This window comes from Neomonachus schauinslandi, chromosome 5 (genome assembly GCF_002201575.2).
Source record: "Neomonachus schauinslandi chromosome 5, ASM220157v2, whole genome shotgun sequence".
Taxonomy (NCBI): Eukaryota; Metazoa; Chordata; class Mammalia; order Carnivora; family Phocidae; genus Neomonachus; species Neomonachus schauinslandi.
The window spans coordinates 59,225,810-59,236,064 of record NC_058407.1 but is presented as its reverse complement, the minus strand read 5'-3'; positions in this window follow the sequence as shown (position 1 = coordinate 59,236,064).

The following is a 10,255-nucleotide window of genomic DNA, read 5'->3' as shown; positions in this document are numbered from 1 at the left end:
AAATGGCAAGATCTCATTCCTTTTGATGGCTGCATAATATTCCATTGTATATATATACCACATCTTCTTTATCCATTCATCTGTTGATGGACATCTTGGCTCTTTCCACAGTTTGGCTACTGTGGACATTGCTGCTATAAACATCGGGGTGCACGTACCCCTTCGGATCCCTACTTTTGTATCTTTGGGGTAAATACCCAGTAGTGCAATTGCTGGATCATATGGTAGCTCTATTTTCAACTTTTTGAGGAACCTCCATACTGTTTCCCAGAGTGGCTGCACCAGCTTGCATTCCCACCAACAGTGTAGGAGGGTTCCCCTTTCTCTGCATCCCCGCCAACATCTGTCGTTTCCTGACTTGTTAATTTTAGCCATTCTGACTGGTGTGAGGTGGTATCTCATTGAGGTTTTGATTTTCTGCCAAGCTCTTATGCGCTTGCCCAAACTGCCATACTCCACTGATGCCCCTGATCATTCATCTTACCAATGGGGGAGGTATGAAGACAAAGCAATAGAGTGGAATTTTTTTAAAGACTCTTTCTTATTCTACTTATTTAACAAACATACAGCATGTAATATGTGCCAAGCAAGCACTGTTCTCAGAGCTTTATAAATTTTAATCTCATTTAATCCTCAGAATCAACCAATGAGATAGATACTATTAATGCTCTCACTTTACAGATGATGAAACTAAGGCAAAGGCAGGGTAAGGGAATGGCCCATGATCACACAGCTGGTATGGGGCATAGCTGGTTTCAAACATGGGCTTTTTGTCTCCAGAATCTGTGCTATCAACCACAAGTCCATGCTTGAATATTAAAATCTATTTTATATTAAACATTAGGCCTCCATAACATTAAGTTTCTCTAGTCTTAACTAATCAGTACCTGTGTTAATCAGGGTTCTCTAGGGAAAACAGAGCTAATTGTGTGTGTATATGTATTTATTTATTATTTTAAGGAATTGGCTAATATGATTATGGAGGCTGGCAAGTCCAACATCTGTAGTTCATATCTGAAGGCTGTCTGCTGGCAGAATTCCCTCTTGCTCAGGGAAGGTCAGCCTTTTGTTCTAGCCAGGCTTCAACTGATTACATGAGGCCCGCCCATATTCTGAAGGGCAATCTGCTTAACTCAAGGTCCACTGATTTAAATATTAATCTCATCCAAACCCTCCTCACAGAAACATCTGGAATAATGTTTGACCATATATCTGAGCACTGTGGCCCAGTCAAGTTGACACATAAAATGAACCATTACAATATCCTTCAACATTTTGATTTTGGAAGGTTTAGTGAGCATCAGGTAGGGCCTAGAGGGAAAAAAATACATGTCATGTGTAACTTCAGGAAGCTTTTTCCAGACCTTAATGTGAAGGACTCTTTTTTTTTTTTTCCCCTGTTCCTGGTTTCACAGGTGAAGTGGTGAGCTCCAGGGAGCCACAGAATAAGTCCATAAAGAACAAAGAGCCAGCCCTATTGCCTATGGTCTAAGCAAAAAGAATTCCCATGGCTCCCATGTGATCCAGCTACTTCTCTTGGCAATGACCAGATAGGGATTGACGTGAAAGGCCAGGGTTAGGGGTCGCAAATTTCAATGACTACAGGAGTCAGGCAGGTAACATAAATGAGCCAGGCAGGCCAGATGTAAGGCAGACAACAGTGCAATGATAAATGGTGTGTCCCTCTACCTTAGGGCTAGGGAATCAGGAGGAAGTGGTAGAGCTGGAGCAAACTGGGGTGTGCCTGTGCTTTCTAAAATGGTCAGCTGCCCCTCCCTGGAGCTGATCATTGCCAGACATTCAACCTCTTCAAGGGAAACTGGAGATCTGGATTTTCATGTGAAATCTCCTGATTTTATTTATTTCTTTTTCTTCTTCTTTTTTTAATGTAGTATTTTTACTTCTTATTTTGAAATAACTTCAGACTTACAGGGAATTTACAAAAATAGTACAGAGTCTTCACATACTCTTCCTAGGTCCACTGGGGACTGGAGTCCCCAAATGTTAACATTTAATCATGCTTGCTTTATCAATCTTTGTGTCTCTTTCTCGTGTTTTCCTGAACTTTTTGAGAATCGGAGCTGAATTTTTAGTAGACCTGACAGAAGACCCCTTCAGAGCTAAGTGTTCACTTCATGACTGTTTCCATGATGGCAGATTCTGCTCCTTGTGGGCTAATTTTATCTTTGGAAACAACAGTTAATTGACCAGCCAGGATTTGGTGGAGTTTTCTTTTTCTGCAAAGAGTGCTTCCAAATATGTCAAATCTCCCTTTCCCATTTTTTAGTGACATATTGAGCAGATTCCACATTTTTTAGTGTCTTTCGGTTATTAAGAGTCCTTCCAGTTTAAAACTTTACCTCCTTTTTTCCACCCCAGCAGACACTTAACTGGAGAGACATGAAAGGGGAAGGGGTCCAGTTCTGAATCTCAGGGAGGTGGGACAGGGCAGGCAGAGATCTTCTGAGGAAACTGGTCACTGTTAATAGAGGGCGAAGTCCTCATTTTCTGGCTTGGTCTCCATTCATCTGCTCCTCTGAGGACTTCCACTGATGCAAGGTATAATGGTCTCCAGGTGGAGGGTGCTCAGCTTCACCCCGGCTCTTGCCATTGCTGAGGAACCCCTCAACAAATGGCAGTTCCCTTGGGCCCTGCCCGTGGCCCATAGCACATTGTTCTCACCAGGTGCTGCCTTCTTTCTTCTGGCCTGGAACCCCCCGGGCAGACTCTTGGCCCTTGACCACTCTTCTAAATGCATTCATGAGAGCAAAGGGAAATTTCAAGTTCTCTTCCTCGCCCTCCAAAGGCTTCGGGAGACTGTGGGAGTGTCTTCTTGCATCTCTTCTATGGCCTACCATGGAAAACTTCCTGCCTCTAGAAGTTTCAGATGACAAGCAGGCACATTTCGTTGTTCACTCTGCCCTGTGGTAGAAATTGCCACAGGGACACCAACATTCATTCTGATCATCTTCCTACTGGACATTTCCCAACCTTTGCAGTTAAGTGTGGCTATGAGACCGAGTTCTTGCCAACGATGTATATCACTTGCTAGTGTAGCCCAGACAAACCTCCAAGCAATCTGTTGCATGCTCCTTCCACTCTTCTGCAGTTGCAATGGTGATGAAGATGACAGGTATTGAAGATGACAGGTATTGGAAGATGGCAGAACAATTGCCAGGCTGAATCCCTAAATAATTACATGGAGAAGACTGACTACTGCCCCATTCCCTCAAATCTGATACATGAGAAAGATACAAACTTCTACTGTGTTTGAGCCACTATACTTTGGGTTATTGTTTACAGTAGTGTAGCTTTCCCTAACTAATATATTCTTGCTACCTGGGGACACAAGTTCTCCCCAAAGCTGTCCTACTGTGATCCAGTCTGGGAAGCTCCAGGTCAGTCTAGAGCGAGCATCCATCCATAAAGGGTGATACCAGTCTCCTCTTAACTAGAACCTGCTGTCTATGAGTGATTCCCACAGCCCCTTACTTGACTTGAAGGATGGTGGGGGCATCTCCCTCCCTTCTTTCATGGGGACATTCAAGAAAAAGCTCTTTGGTAGGAGCACTGCATTCCCCACAGAGCCAGGGACCCTGATGATTCCATTTTTCTCCTATCCGCAGGGCAGGGAATGCTAGTCCTGGGGCCGATTGGGGTTGGGTGGCTTTTCCAACTCTTGATAAGTCCCAAGGTGGTGAAATGCTCCAGGTGTCAGAAGTTCTCCATGGAATGTAGGGTATTAGTGGCCTGTGGTTTCCAGCTGTGCACCCTAGTGCCAATTCCACGGCTGTGGAAAAAGTCTCACTCAACAGGACACCTGGGTGGCTCAGTCAGTTAAGCGTCTGCCTTCGGCTCAGGTCATGATCCCAGGGTCCTGGGATCGAGGCCCGTATCAGGCTCCTTGCTCAGCGGGGAGCCTGCTTCTCCCTCTGCCTGCCTCTCTCACTCTCTCATTCTCTCTGACAAATAAATAAATAAAATATTAAGAAAAAAAGTCTCACTCCACATTCTGATGCATAACAAAATGTCATTGGGCAAGGAAAGCAAGGAGTAAGAGGGCAACCAGTTGGGAATTGAGGCTCAGCCCCTGCAGACATGGGTGAGGGGGTGGGTGAGAACTTTCTGGGGCCTGTGCTCTCTGAAAAGGCTCAGTCTGGAAGCTGTGGTTCAGGGTGAAGGACCAGGGTGCTCACTGATGCCTCATGGGGGGCTTCCCCATCCTGTGGGCACCTGACTATGCTTTTCACGTCACCTCTCTTTAAGGAAAACACACACATACTCTAAGTCTGATGCTTTCAGTTTAATAATGTTTTTTTAATGTAATTAATTATTAATTATTTATTTTTTTATTTTTTAGGTTTTATGCTACTGTCTTAAAGCCTGTTGCTTCTGGGCATCATTTCTTAGTTTCTCATTACAGTTTTGGCCCCAGGTTTGGTTTATCCTTAATATCATGGATGACATCATATAGGATAGCTACAGAAAAATGAGAAAAGGAGGTGGAAAGACAGAGGGAGAGAGAGTTGAGGATGGAGAGGGAAGAGTGGGGGGAAGAGAATATGAATGCTTCCCAGGCACCAGTCCCCCCCTGTCCATCCCCCTCAACTCCATCTTCTACTTTCCAACTTCACCCAGTGCCTGGAGGGCCTTGCACAGAAGTTGGAGGGATGGAGGTTAGATTTCCCAGAGGCTGAAGGACCTGCCCCTTTCCCACCTAGGCAGGGTCTGCAGTGGGAAGGCTTAGACCCCTGGACAATCTGGTGTCAGGCAACGATGGTGGTTTGAATGTGGGTGAGAAATTGGAGACATTTGAGGGAACAGCAGGAGGGAAGTGAGGGTGGGACATGGTGAAAACTTGTGAACAACCCCTCCCCGCCACGTCCTCTTCCTCCTGCTATTCAAGACAAACTTTCCTATCTTTGGGGTTCACCCGCTCCACTTCCAGACAGGGATGCCCTTTTCCTCCCCTAGGCTCTGTCTTGCTCCAGCACACGATTGATTTTCTCTTTCAGAAAGTTTCTCCTGTCCCTGGCTCCTAGAGGTCGGTATCCCAGCCCCCCTTCCCCGGGATCCCTCTTCTACTTCTCTTCTTTCCTGCACTCACACCCCGGCATTAACCCTCCCACCCAGGGCTGGAGCGGGGAGGAGAGAGGAAGGACTCATGGTTCACCGATCCCGGGACAGAGGCAGCCTCCGGGTCATTGGCAAGGGGGGGCAGAGTGGCCTTGTCAAGTCAGGGCAGTGGGTAAGCCAGATCCAACAGGGGCTGCCTGAAGCTCCCAGACCTCTAATCACAGGAGGGTGGGTGTGGACAGATGGGAGAGAAACCTCTGCCACACTGGGTCCACCAGAAAGGCTTTGTAATATCTAAACCAAAGCCCTCTCTCTGTTATCCTCCCCACGGACCTAGGCGACTCCTAACAGCCCTATGAGAACGGAAGCATTTTCTGACTTTCTTCCATACCTTGTTAGATGCCCGAGTTTCATAATTAAGATGGAAGGGGCATGATCTGGTTGTAGTGATGGGACAGGACGGGTTCTGATTATTGCATGACGTGAGGCCCCCAGCCCCCCATTCCTTCATTCTTCCCACAACGGGAATGAGGCACATATCAAGCACCAGATATTGTGTTAGAAGTTGAGGCTCTAGCTTCAAGGAAGCTAGTCTTTGCTTGGGGAAGCTGACAGCCTGTGGGGGATTTGGAGGAATTAACGTAATTACGTGAACAATGATTCCATTACAGGGTGATGGTGGTAGGAAGGACGCATACAGGAGGCAGTGAGATGGATAGTAGGGACCGAGACTGTTCTGGGGCTTCAGTAAGGTCAGTAAGGCTGCTCTGAGGAAATCAGTCCATTGCTGTGGAGAGGTAAAGGGGCAAGCATTTGAAGATCCGATAGGAGGGGGTTGATGGCTGGGGGGTGGGGGGGTGGTAAAAGAATGGGGTGGGGGATGGGCAGGCAGCTGTGTAAGAGTCTGGGCATGTGGGAAATGTCAGCTCACTGGGGGAGAAAAAGAACGCCCTCGTGGCTGGAGCAGATGGGGCAAACCAGAGACCAGGCTGTGGAGCCAGGTGGGCACCAGAGGATGCCTGGCTTCCTTTGATCAGTGGGCACGGGCCCTTGTGTGGAGAACCTGGTGGGAGGCAGGAGAGGGCTACAGAGACACTCGGGAGAACTGCCTCTGTGGAGGAGGGGAAGGGAGGAATGAGGGCAGGGCCCGTCTTATGGGCGCTGTAAGGATGGGTGCAGGGGAAGGGCCATATTCAAGGGCACAGACCAGGGCCCTAGCCAGAGCTGCCAGGAAGAGAAGCTGTGAACCTCAGGCTTCCATGTGCCGGAGTAGGTATACCACAGAATCCTCAGAAGTCCTGGCATGAGTGGGAGGAGACATCACACCCTGGAAGAGAAAGCATGTCCCTCCTAGTCCACAGGGTTGGGGGTGGAGTTCTCTTCCACTGTTTCGTAGCTGACTGATTTGGGGCACGTCTCGTGGTCTCTGACTCTGTCTCAGCAGTGTGCAGAATCATCCAGGGCACTTGTGAAGTTCGATGGGAAAAGCTCAGGGTAGACAGACAGGGAGAGGCTCCTCCCTGAGCTCTGGATGTGCCCACCTCACCTCCTCAGGAACCCGTTCCGTACAGCACCCCCTGCTCTCTCCTGCTTAGTTCACTGTGATCTCCTCTTGGCTTTCTCTTTTCAACATACAGACATCTTAAAAATAAACAAACAAAATGTGTATGTTATTCCTTTCTAGCTTTTTCCCAACCCTTTTACAAGCCAGCTTTTGAAAAAACTACCTCGCTATCCTGGTTTTACTTGATGTTCCTCATGCCCTGAATTGTTCCCACCACCATCCCTGGGACAGAAACAGTCCTTGCCAAGGTGCTCAAATACAGTCTCCACTTCGCAGCCTGTGGGCCTGTGATGCTGCTAGCTCCTTACCCTTTTCAATGCCGGGATGCTCTCTTGCTCTTCCTCCCCTCCCCTCCCACCCTCTCTTTTTGGGCCATCCTTCACCCCTGCCCCCTTGACTCACCTCTCCTTGTCCCTTCACTGTTCTCCAGTGTTCTATTCTTATCCCTTGCCTCCTTTCCTTACATCCACTCTGTGTGACTCATTCTTGGAGCCACACTTACTACTCCCACCTCTTCATTCCACCCTTGACCCATTGCCTGAACGTGAACACCCACCCAGGAGGTAGTGAAACCTATCAAACAGAGCTCTGGGCCGGGTGCTTTTACAGGCTCCTTGTGCTTCCCCCTCTCTCTGCATCAGTCGGCCTATCCCCGGGGTGGTCTGCTCAGGGCAAGCTCTCCTGAGCCAGACTTTGAGCTGTGTGGTGTGGGGGCCATGTTTAATTTGTCTATGCACCACCCCTAACCTGAATCAAGATGCCTAACACAGTAAGAAGGCAGTATTTTTTTTTTTTTTTTAATGGAGTGAGAATAAATGTGTGGAGCTACGTGCTTTCAGAATTTGGGCTGAAGGCATGTGGAGCTGGTAGACTATGCTTAGATTAATCTTTTGGAAACTGGGAATTTCACTTATCTACCCAGCCACTTGATGTACACTTCGCTGGATTATCGATGGGGTTTTTTTTTTTTTTTTTAAGATTTTATTTTATTTTATTTTTTAATTTTTTTTAAGATTTTATTTATTTATTTAAGAGAGAGAATGAGATAGAGAGAGAGCATGAGAGGGGGGAGGGTCAGAGGGAGAAGCACTCCCTGCTGAGCAGGGAGCCCGATGCGGGACTCGATCCTGGGACTCCAGGATCATGACCTGAGCCGAAGGCAGTCGCTTAACCGACTGAGCCACCCAGGCGCCCTAAAGATTTTATTTTTATTTTGAGAGAGAGAGAATGAGAGACAGAGAGCATGAGAGAGAGGAGGGTCAGAGGGAGAAGCAGACTCCCCGCTGAGCAGGGAGCCCGATGCGGGACTCGATTCAGGAACTCTAGGATCATGACCTGAGCCGAAGGCAGTTGCTTAACCAACTGAGCCACCCAGGCGCCCCTCGATGGGGTTTATTAAGTGAACCTAGCCCGATAGCTCCCTCTGTCTTGCAAGGTGGGCTTGTGCCTGCAGTGTAAAAATCTGGTGATCTAGGCCATAGAAGCTTCCTTGAGTTTGGAAAGAGACCTGGCATGTTCTCAAAGGTGTGGAGAGTCTCACTGGGGCTCCATGGTGAAGAGGGCTGGCACTGGGCCCCGAATTCCTAAGTGGTCCATGGTGGGACTCCCCAGGAAGGGCGCTGGGGACAGGTTAAGAAATGGGGAATATTTTGCTTGAGAGAGAATGTTGCTACTATGTTTAACTGATGGCTCCCAGCAAGGTCTTCAGAAGGAAGGGTCAGCTAGTTCCTGTCGTTCAGGGTGGGAATAAAGTTGGGAGTCAGGGGGTAAATCAAATCTCATATCAAAGGTTGCAGGGAGGCCGTTGTGGGGAGGAGCAGGGAGAATTCAGAGGAAGGTAGGGTGGGGGTTTCCAGTCCTTCTGCAGGGACTGGGCACTGGCATCAAAGAGGTAAGTGTGGCAGGGTTTCTACCCTGTGGAGCTCACCATCCAGGCTTGGTAATAAAGTTAAACTAAGGAATCTGATATTAATATGGCCTATAGTGAGGAGAAACAAGAAGAGGAAAAAACATGAAGGTCTAAAGTAGTGTAGGGCTGCTGGGGGGAGAAGAGAAGAAGTGTTAGATGAAATGCTCAGAGGCATTATGGGCAGGAGAACGAGGGATAGACGGTGCTACATTCCCGGAGATCTGAAACTAACTGCAGAAGAGGGTCAGAGATGGGAGTGGCTCAGGTTGCAGGAGAGCACGGGTGTGTGTGCGTGTGTGTGTGTGTGTGTGTGTGTGTTGGGGGGGTATGTGGTGTGTGTGGTGTGTGTGATGTGTGTATGTGGTGTGTGTATGTAGTTGTGTTTGTGTGGTATGCGGTGTGTGTACATTGTGTGTGGTGTGTGTGGTGTGTGTGATGTGTGTATGTGGTGTGTGTATGTAGTTGTGTTTGTGTGGTATGCGGTGTGTGTACATTGTGTGTGGTGTGTGTGGTGTGTGTGATGTGTGTATGTGGTGTGTGTATGTAGTTGTGTTTGTGTGGTATGCGGTGTGTGTACATTGTGTGTGGTGTGTGTGGTGTGTGTGATGTGTGTATGTGGTGTGTGTATGTAGTTGTGTTTGTGTGGTATGCGGTGTGTGTACATTGTGTGTGGTGTGTGTGGTGTGTGTGATGTGTGTATGTGGTGTGTGTATGTAGTTGTGTTTGTGTGGTATGCGGTGTGTGTACATTGTGTGTGGTGTATGGTGTGTGTATGTGGTGTGTATGGTGTGTGTGCGTGTGTGCTGTGTGTGATGTGTGTGATATATGTATATATGTGGTGTACGATGGGTGCGCGTGTGTGTGTGCGCGTGTGTGGTGTATATGTGTGTGTGTGTGGCCGTGTGGTGTGTGTTTGAGTGGAAGATATGTGTAAGCAGAGGAGGATGCTTTCTTCCTAATTCAGAAGTCATCTTGACAGATCATTACACAGCCAACAGGAACAGTTAGTTCTTGGCTATTTGCACAAATCTTTTCCAGGAGGGGATTAGCCCTCGAGATGCTGGAATCAGCACTGCCAACAGCAGCCTCTGCACCACCGCCCTGCCCCCTTGACTCCCTGCACTTTCTGGGCTTCTGGAATTACAGGGGCTGGTACTCCCAGGAGTGGTGGTGAGGGGTCAGAGGTCTGCATCGTAAAGACTTTTTTTCCATTAATTTAAAACAAGATGTTTTTCATGAATTTAAAACAGCTTTGTAATGACCCATGACCAAGCTGAGGCTGTTACCCAAATTGGAGAGGGAGGGGATGTGGGGAAGGAGCAGACAATAGGGATGATGCCCTGAAGACTGCAAGTCCTCTTTCCCTGGACGTGGTTAAAGAAAAGTACACCCCAGGCCTCTGGGGTATTTGAGCGGGCGATTGTTCCTAGATGCCTGGTTAAACATCCTGGTGATTGTTGGGGTGCTGATCTGACCCTCCTTCTGTCCTCTGGGTTCCTTCCCATTCTTCTCTACCTGGGTGCTGAGCCTGATCCTCAGCAGTAGGCTGGGGGATGTGGAATACAGAGGGAGAGGTGACCCTTCCTTTAGGAGGATGGGAATGATGTTCCTTGAATCTAAGACATGGATAGAAGGTCCTTTACCAGGTCATCTCACACTGACCACTCTGAGTGACTTCCCCAGTCTTTCTGGTAAGCACCTGTGTC